Here is a 9,529-nt window from a genome sequence, read left to right on the forward strand (position 1 = left end):
GAAATACATAAGTCATTGATTAGTATTGTTGTCTCAGTCCTTATATATGACTCAAGTCCATTATTTAAGTAAATTCTTAAAGCCCCAAGTTTACCAATGTCGAAAATTCTGAAAATAATTGAATACTATTTTCACATCACATTTAGTACGTTTTTGTTATTTTTCTACATTATGTCAATGCTTAATTATAAAGAAACTAAGCGAATAAATCAATTTCTACTTTACACAGGACTGACGCTACCAGGGTAGATGCTTACATCAATTAATGTAGACATCAGGCTCTCTAACAATTGATCATGCAACACATTTCATTAATACTCGCTGATTATCTTTTATTGGTATAGATATATAAAAAACTACTTTGATACAGTCGAGCAGAAACGATTATCCTTGCTATGACTCTTTGCTCCATTAAATTAAATATTGACTAGGTCTATGAAAATATGAAAATGTAGACAAAATATGCTTTACCTTTAAAAAAAAAAAAAAAAAATATTATTCAAAAAAGCTATTCGATTAAAGATGAATCAAATGTGTAAGAAAACCCTTTATTATCATTTCACTACATCAATAGTCTTCACTAAAGTTTTAAAACAAGTTGTGAAACGAGGACCTACGTCAATAGCTAAAAAATGCATTGGTGCAAAGAAACTTTTTTCTCCGCTAGAGGGACAGTTTAGTTATTATTTTGAGATATAAGTAGTAGTTAAGTAATATATTTTACTTTTAAGAAGATATTCATTCGAGGTCCAGAAGACGGACTTAGCTTAGCTAGAGAAGATTTTTGTCAAATGGAGCTTTGTTACACCAATAGTTTGTTTATTCGAGTTCAAAGATGATGATGTTAATTAATGTAAAAATATATACGAATATTTTATAATTAAACTATGGATTCCAAGTCTAGTATCGACTCCAAGTTCCCACCTCTAAAAAAGATTGACCATTGCGTCTTAAATTATTCATTTATTCTTATACTATTAATTATTATAATTAATAACAATCAATAAATGATTGTTATTTTATTATTGAAAACTTCTCTTCTCTTTAGTGGGATGTTCAAAAAGGAAAAATCATATAATCAGCAATTTTAGATTCATTATTAATGAGGCGTGCTTCATTAATCATCCTCTTTATTATATTCCAGACTACGTCCGTAAGAAAAATAACAGAGTTGACGTTATATGAAAAGCGAAACCTTGCGAAAAACTGTTTAAACGCTGCACCATTGTATCTCCTCACGCTAACCTTTGCGTTTTGTTACTTGGTTTAAAGCTTTAGTATTCACAAACAAGTCGAAAAAAGATGAAACAGAGAGGTTTTGCCCATTCTGTAAGGACAGACAATTGAGAGTGTTTCTACGGTAATGTTCTCCAAATAATTATTTATCAAAACTGGCTCTAAATCCTCCCTTCTTGGATTTGTTCACATTATAGAGATAAAATACATTGAGTGATGCATGATGATGTAAAGGAGTAGTTGATGCCGTCAAAAAATAATAAATACATGACCAAAACATTCGAATTGAAATAGCCAGGTATGTTAAAAACATAGAGAGCATTTCAAATATATTTATTTTTTAGATAGTTAATGTAATTATAATAATTTATTACCATAATTTTGGGAATTTAGATATTATTTCAATAGCTTTATAAAGTATATTTGAACATAATATATATTAGAAGAATGATACCACTAAGTTTTCAAATCCTATCGGCATTCCTGCTGTGAATATAACCCAACAATTAAATGAAGAATAATTATATCTCAGTTTTGAAGGCGGACATGATTGACAAAGTAATTGTAAATTTTATCTACTAATATTTGGAGTGGAGCAAGGATAAATCGATCCACTTCTCTAAGGGGATTCATTTTCTAACTTTAAATAATAATAAAAAAATATTATTATTTACAAATTAAATTTTCCTTTACTTTTTTAAATGTAAAAAAGAATGTCAATAGTACATGTCAAAACACTCAGTTTAAACAAGTTTGTGTAATTTATCATTTTAAAAATATTGCTTGATTGGAAGAAGTATTAATTATATACAATAAACAAATATTTTTTTCTTGGGATGCAGTTTTCGAGATTTTTTTTTTGGGGGGGCTACCCCCTCAGAAAAACAACAACAACAACATATTTCTTTGCGGAACAAATTCCGCAATTTCATTACTTCATAATATAAGTTTCATATAATTCATTAAATCTCTATGAAGTAACACAAAAAAAAGTCATACATATTTTTTTCTGATGTAAAATATTTCCATTACTGTCATCAAGATATTTTGAAACATAATGAAGAAATAAAACGGTAAAGCAGTATTTTCTTTAATGAATTACAAAACAGTGTATCTCGAGGACTCTTATTCTCTCCTGGACAACACAAAATATCAAGAACTTTCATCGAATAGTAAAACTTCTATGAAAATGGTTCGAGATCAAAATGTTGTGAACTCTTATGATCATCAAAACGTCTCTTTTCCTCCGTATAGAAATTTCTTGAGAAATTTGGAGCTGCCGGGATCAATGAAACAGTTAAGTGTCAAATATATTCAAGAGAATATCACTTTGAATAAGGTAATGCGTCCTCCACACTATGGAGACATGTCAAGAAATAAATAAAAAAGAACTGGAGATGAAAAATTGAGTCAACCTACGCTGAATGACCTTTTAAATAGTAAACAGTATAGATTCTCATATTTTTACTCGAAAGCTGGGAGACTGGCCCGAAACCCGACACCTCGTAATTTAACTTAGCTCACCGGAGTCGATGACCATGGGGAGCTATGAGGGGAAAAGGTTGTTGCTCCTTCAAAAACAATTTCTCGTTCTCGTAACAAAGACCCAGATTTGTGTTAAAAATATGTTAAATAGTTCTCTCTTCCAGTTCTACGATATTTATTTTCCCCTTGGTCATGGCCTGCTGGGGCTGGCCATAAAATATACGTAAACTTAATTACACTGCGTTACTCAGTGTTGTATAATCAATGTAAAACAGAAAATGAACATGGTTAGCCTGACAATTTGGAGAATGTTTTGGAGGAAAGCAGCTTAGCTGTCATTACGTTTTATTAGATCAGCTGCCAGTTGTTGTGAGAGGATGGATATAAATACAAATCCCAATCTTTGTATAGAAAGGACATAATATAATTATAAAGCTTAATTTTCCTTCACTTTTTTAAATGTAAAAAAGAATGTACAAGTCAAAACACTAAAAGTCAAAAGTCTAAGCAATGTTTGTATAATTTTATCATTTTAAAAATATTACTTGATTGGAAAAAGTATTGATTATAGTATATAATATAAAATGAACAAATGTTTTAGGAAGAAGAATAATCCGTGTTATATGAAATTCGCGTGGTATGGTGATTTTTTTAGTACTTAAACCCGTAAAACGGGATAAATTATATATATCCACTTTTTACTATTTCTACTTTTTTTTAATGGTTAGGAATATTAAAAAAAATGTATACCCAACAAGATACTTCTAAAATTTTATTTTAATCCGGTATTTACTTTATTTTAATCTGATCATTTCAATACTGTAAAATTAAAATAATCAGAACTTAGCAATATTTATTCAGAAACTTTTTTAATTCCAAGTTTGTAAATCAATTAATAAGCAATAACTAAAAAAAAATCCTCAATTACAGGAAGCTCCCGCTCCCCCCCCTCCCCCTATACAAAATTATACACTTATATTATATGAATATATAGGCAATATATGAAAAAACTCCTCAACAACTACAAAAATTCTTGTTTACCATATGTAATATGTAGTTTTTTATTATTGATTATTATAATATGAAACCCGCGAAATGAGGGGAATTTACTGTTCTATACGAGGAGTCAGAATAATTCCAAACACCGCGTTATAGTAAAATCCGTGGTATTTCAAACCGCGTTATGTGGACCTCCTGTAGAAGGTTCTCTTCTTTATACCAGTAATTCATTTTTTCCCTCCAAAATCATATAAAAAGAAGCTGATATTAACAATGCCCTTAATTCAGTAATACCATATGTCTCGTTCCATCCTCTCCTTGTGCTCTTCGAAATATTCTATCTCTAGTCATATGTTATACTAATTTTTTACTCACATCCATGAAACAAAGTCTCATAAATTGCCATGAAAATAAGTACATGGAGTATAAAAAAACAACGTGGAAGCTATTTGCCACATTTCAAATTCGATAAAGTAATTGAATTTCATGTTAACATCCCCTTGTTAACACTCTGTTCCTCTCCCTACCTTGTACGCACATATTACATATATGTATGTATATCATTCAATAAGGGTGTGAATTCAATATGAACGGTTGAAAATGATAGATGTGTACACGTTTATTGAGACAAACCCAGGTTCTTGAATACTCCTCTTCTTGTTTTCCTTCATATTCAATTTGCCGCTAAGAAAAAAGGAATGGATAAGGAATGACAAATTACCCTCACAAGAAATTGATTGCAATCGCTTACATGGGATTAGAATGACATGTTATATAAAATATATGTAATAAGAAAAGGATGTAATATTTTTTCTTTATTATACATACACATTTAATTCCCAAGAGGCCCCCGCAAATAAGACAAAATGAGGGATCATTATAACACAGCACAATCACTGATAATGAGTTTCATTAATTAGATTGATTAAAGTCCAAAGGGTATTTCAGGATATCAACAGATTCTATGAATCTGCTCTTTTATAGATATAAAATCTAAATACATAAATACAGAGTAGTCCATTAAAATCTGAACCCTTCGAATTATAAACTTCAACAAAATATGATTCATTCATTAACAAAAAATTGAAATAAAATTAATTACATCAATAATTGTGTATCTGAGCTCTTTTGATAATTAAGGTAGCTGCCCTTAGCGGCAATGATGGGTTTCAGGCTGTGACAGAAGGCCTGGCACCTTCTGCAGATGTATTCGTCTGTGATGGTGTCCTAACGATGGCTGACAGTGGCTTTGGGGGCCTCGGTGTTTGGATCGCGGACACTTTAGGTCTTCCCTCGAATAGCAACCAAAAAGGTCAATCGAGGGGGGTTGGCATGAGGGATGCAGGAAGCCAAAAGCGTCAAAAGAGTTCAAAAGAACTCAAAAGACTCTTGCAAAGGCGGAGATGGGTTTCTTTCATTGCTGGTGTCAAAAGTGGGCGCTCCACCCTCACAATGCTCTTTCCACCCACTTTTTTGATATCTCTTGAGAAAATTGGCCTGGGATGTTTTCTTTAACACCTCCGGGTCCAGTTTGGCCTTTTTGAGGGAGCCCTTCTTTTTTTCCAACGTTTCAAGCTTGTTGACGGCGTAGATGGTTGTCCTGGAGACACCCAAATTCTTGGAGTGCACTAATGGAAATTCGTCTATCACGTTCATGTGTTATTCTCTCTATAATCTAGAGAGCTTAGGTATGTTTTGTTTTGTAACCAATTTTTTATGCTTTAATATATCTAAATATGAATGTATTTTAATCATTCAATCTTAATTAATTATTGAATTAGATATAAAATATAACTAAATTAATACACATACATTAAATTATATAAATCTAGAATTATTACTCAGCTACATAAAACCCATATGGGTTGTTGATTATCAATATCGATTATATTTAGGAGTTAAAACCAATAGCCCAATATTTGGTTGATTTTTCCCCCTTCAAATTATCCTTTGAGATTTCAGTAAAAATAATCAAACCCTAGCCTGACCTTATTGATAACTTTTTAATGTCCAACATCACTAGACTAAAAATAGTTTATTTTGCACTTTTTGTTCGAAGAAATATTCATTTTTCTAAGCTTTTATGAATTAAATAGAGAAAATTTTGAACCTTGTTAGATTACACAAATGCTTTTGATAGTTCTTTTATGATATTCTTTGATGGAAAATCCATTGAAAAAACCGTCTTTCATGAGGCTCTCTTTTTTTAAGTAAAGCTATGTATATGATGCAATCAAGGCTATGATCACATGATCGAATATGATTACGAAAACAGTCACTTAGACGAAGTGGAAATTTGTGCAAAATTAACTGTTGAATAATACCCCTTGAATCTGGAAACAAAGGAGAAATACTTTTTCCCCAAGTTTCCTAATCTTCCATTTAACCAAAGTTCAGACATATAATCAGTGGTGGTGATGATGTAATAAAACTCCTGAAGATTTCACCAGATTCAAATTTGTTCCAACTACTAATGTGAACGTTGAACGTTCTTTTTGTATGCTTAAAAGCTACAAATACTGATTGAAGACAAAAATTGATGGAAGGAAATCTTGTTTTGTCGATATAATTTAGCAAAATTTCTTAATAAATTAGGATATATATATATAAAACTCAATTTTTTTTGTTCATTTTGCCCTAAAAAATCTCTGAAAAATTTAGTCTCCTCATCAAAAGAGGATGATGAACGAATTGATGATAATCTGTCAAAATTCTTGAGAAATTACATAATTAGAACCCAAAACTTGTAGTAGCATGATTAAATACGAAAGACGATATTTTTTGACATCTCTTTTTTGTGTCCCTGGCGTACCACACTGTCATTTTTTGTTTGTTTTAGCTGTCACTTGTTTGAGTATTTAAATCTTGTAATTAAAAATAACAAGGGGGATGCTAAAAGAAGTTTTAGGTACCCATTCTGTCCATGAAAAAATTTCTTGGGATAAGTTCTAAAGTTTATTTGATTTTTATCCAATGTGGCCCACATAGAGTCATAGTGTCGTGCCAGTCCTTAATTAGGACCGTGTACAGTTTCTACAAAAATCGATATCTCGTCACGTAATTAAGGGTGTTTTACATTTTTTTAATTACCCTGTATATAATAAAATAAATTATATAACTAAGTAAAATTTGATATGCTCGTATTAAACTGTATTTTAATGTAAATAATTTTTTTTTTGCGAGATATGTGCAATAATCATAATACATATTTTATTTGGTATAAAAAACCATTTTTAAGAAAAATTCCAAAGACTGGTCCTAAGACAGGATTGGACCAAATCAATAAGGATTGAAACAACACTAGTGATGGATGGGAGGCCGATATGAATGATTTATGCTGTTTAGGCATTAGAATTGACGTCATTAAGAACCTTTAATAGATAATAAGAATGTAATCCTGATTCATGGATATTGTTCATTCCTTGGGAAGTAAAAGTCCTCTGCCATCATCTATTACTACTTATACCTAAGGGTGATAATTTTGGTAAGAATAGAAAAGCGTGCGAGGAGAAGAGAAGAAATACTTATGGCATCATTGATTAAATAATATACATCTTCTTCTATCAATCAAGAACGTTATCATTCCCGCCTTTATTATTCAATATTAATATAATATTAGATAGTGATAGTCGATAGAGAACTGAATAAAATGCAAAAAATAACGTCGCCTTCTGTCTGGATTTCTGGAAATGGAGGCCTAGGGATTTGGAAAATACTTACCGGATGAGAAACAGATGGCTTGTCGGATTTATCGATATAAATGTGCCTTTAGTATCCTGTCTAGAATTACACGCCACTCATTATCCTCATCTCATAACAAGAGTATGGATATTCATCTATAAAATCAAGTTAACGATGAATACATCAAGTCAAACTTTAACTCTGATCTCACAACGATGCTTATTGCATGTAATATAACCTTATCCATTGCTAATCATCTACGTTCAAAAAATTTATGGAGAAATACACGGTTAAACCTATCCCTTCCCTAGGAACCATCATTAAATTAATGGAGGATGTTGGTACTGATGTCATTTATAGAAATACATATAAAAATGTTTTGAGTCATCCACACCAAATGACGATCAAGTTATCAGTTAAAAGTATTTACGAATATCGAAATGGAACTCTGAATTTTGTACTATCTCACAGTAAGTATTCAATTTTTTTAAATCTAACCATAAAATATGATTCTATTTTAGCTAAACATATCAAGAATTATGATACACAACTCAGTAAAGGGCAAAAACAACTGCTTAAATGGTCACAACAACGGGGGTAGTAGCTTTGGATGGTTTGCAACTAGTTTGTCTGAGACTACTTACTTCGCTTTAAGACTTGGGTATGATAATTAGGTTTTCCAATATTACATAGTCAATAAATATTACTTTTTATCACTTAAGGCTTAGCTATGGTTGATGGGCTCCAAGAAATGGTGTTCAGAAAACTCATAAAAGGCAAAAACAACTGTTTAAATGGTCACAACAACGAGGGTAGTTACATTGGGTGTTGCATTATAATTAACAATTGTGTATATCCTTCATGATAATAGTATGTTGTTATATAAGCATACCTAAATAACGGTGAAAAATCTTTTTTGATGCTCTTAATAGGGAGTAATATCGCCGGACATTACTACATAATTAGCTTTTGCTCTAAATCTTTACGATGAATTTATTTCTAACATTTTTTTATTAATATATTTATTGTCTAATTTTATGATTTTGACATTTACTTTATCATTAATAATTAGTTAGATCTCATCGGTAGAGATATATCTATCCTGTGCACAATTGTATATAGCAACTTCCACATGAAGAAGAGGGCTGATTATCTTTTGATTAAACTCCACGTCTCGCTTGTGTATTGCAACCTAAAGTTATGACATATTTAACTGAATTCCGATGTTAGAATAAGAAAAATTTATCTGGATCAATCTATTATTTCAATATTCTGTATTTATAATTTATTATTATTAATAGTTATATGATTTTAATTGTTTAATTTTGTATATTTAACTTAAATGTTTAATGGTTTATTTTTTAGTATGTAGATTATATTTAATTAAAGCCTTCTTTTTTAAACTTTGAGCTTCAAATATATTTCAAATACTCTACTTTGTCGTTTCATTAGGTATTATACTGAGAATAAGGTTGATAATGAATTACAATTTCATGGAGTGTGACGTTTTCAAATCTACTGTAACGGATAAAAAACGTCGAGGTCAATTATACGTAGTATATCTTCATTAAACATTTTGCTAATAAATACATTCGTTATACCCTCAAAAATCATAATAAAGCAGGCAGATGATAATCACATCAGTATTTTAAACAATGATACCATATGTCTTTCCCCCCTCCTCCTTGCACGCGTTTTTCTCTACAATATTATCAACTATACTTATACCCCTTTTCACTTTGGTCATTCCCTTTTCTCTTCCTTTCTTCTTTTCATAGTTATCCTTATTTTATAACGCAACCTTTTACCCATAAAGAAACCAACAGGTAGTTAGCAAGATAAGTCAATCATACCAATGAATATTTATATCTTAGGTACTCCCAGACTACCACTGCCGTATTATTTCTTCAGAATTTTTAAAATGAATTACATATCTATATTGGGTAATATTAAAATCCTACATAGTATTTTGTTCGATGGGATATCATAATATTGCTTCGTAATATTTTATTTAAAACGTAGCTATAATTTTCTACGTGTATATGTTAGCCAAAATTTCTTTATAGCAATAATAAAATGGCCAATATATACCTTTATAATATATATGACGAAGGATAAAAAAGAAATT

The 9,529-nt window shown here is 30.6% G+C and overlaps 1 long non-coding RNA gene across 1 annotated transcript; it reads left to right on the forward strand.

Moving 5' to 3' along the window:
* The first annotated feature begins 7,422 nt into the window (after positions 1 to 7,422).
* Positions 7,423 to 8,439, forward strand: LOC139907660 (uncharacterized). Its single transcript, XR_011784387.1, has 3 exons — positions 7,423 to 7,871; positions 7,923 to 8,062; positions 8,124 to 8,439. It is a non-coding gene; the product is annotated as an uncharacterized lncRNA (long non-coding RNA).
* The last annotated feature ends 1,090 nt before the right edge of the window (positions 8,440 to 9,529 follow it).

This window comes from Lepeophtheirus salmonis, chromosome 2, assembly GCF_016086655.4.
Source record: "Lepeophtheirus salmonis chromosome 2, UVic_Lsal_1.4, whole genome shotgun sequence".
Taxonomy (NCBI): domain Eukaryota; kingdom Metazoa; phylum Arthropoda; class Copepoda; order Siphonostomatoida; family Caligidae; genus Lepeophtheirus; species Lepeophtheirus salmonis.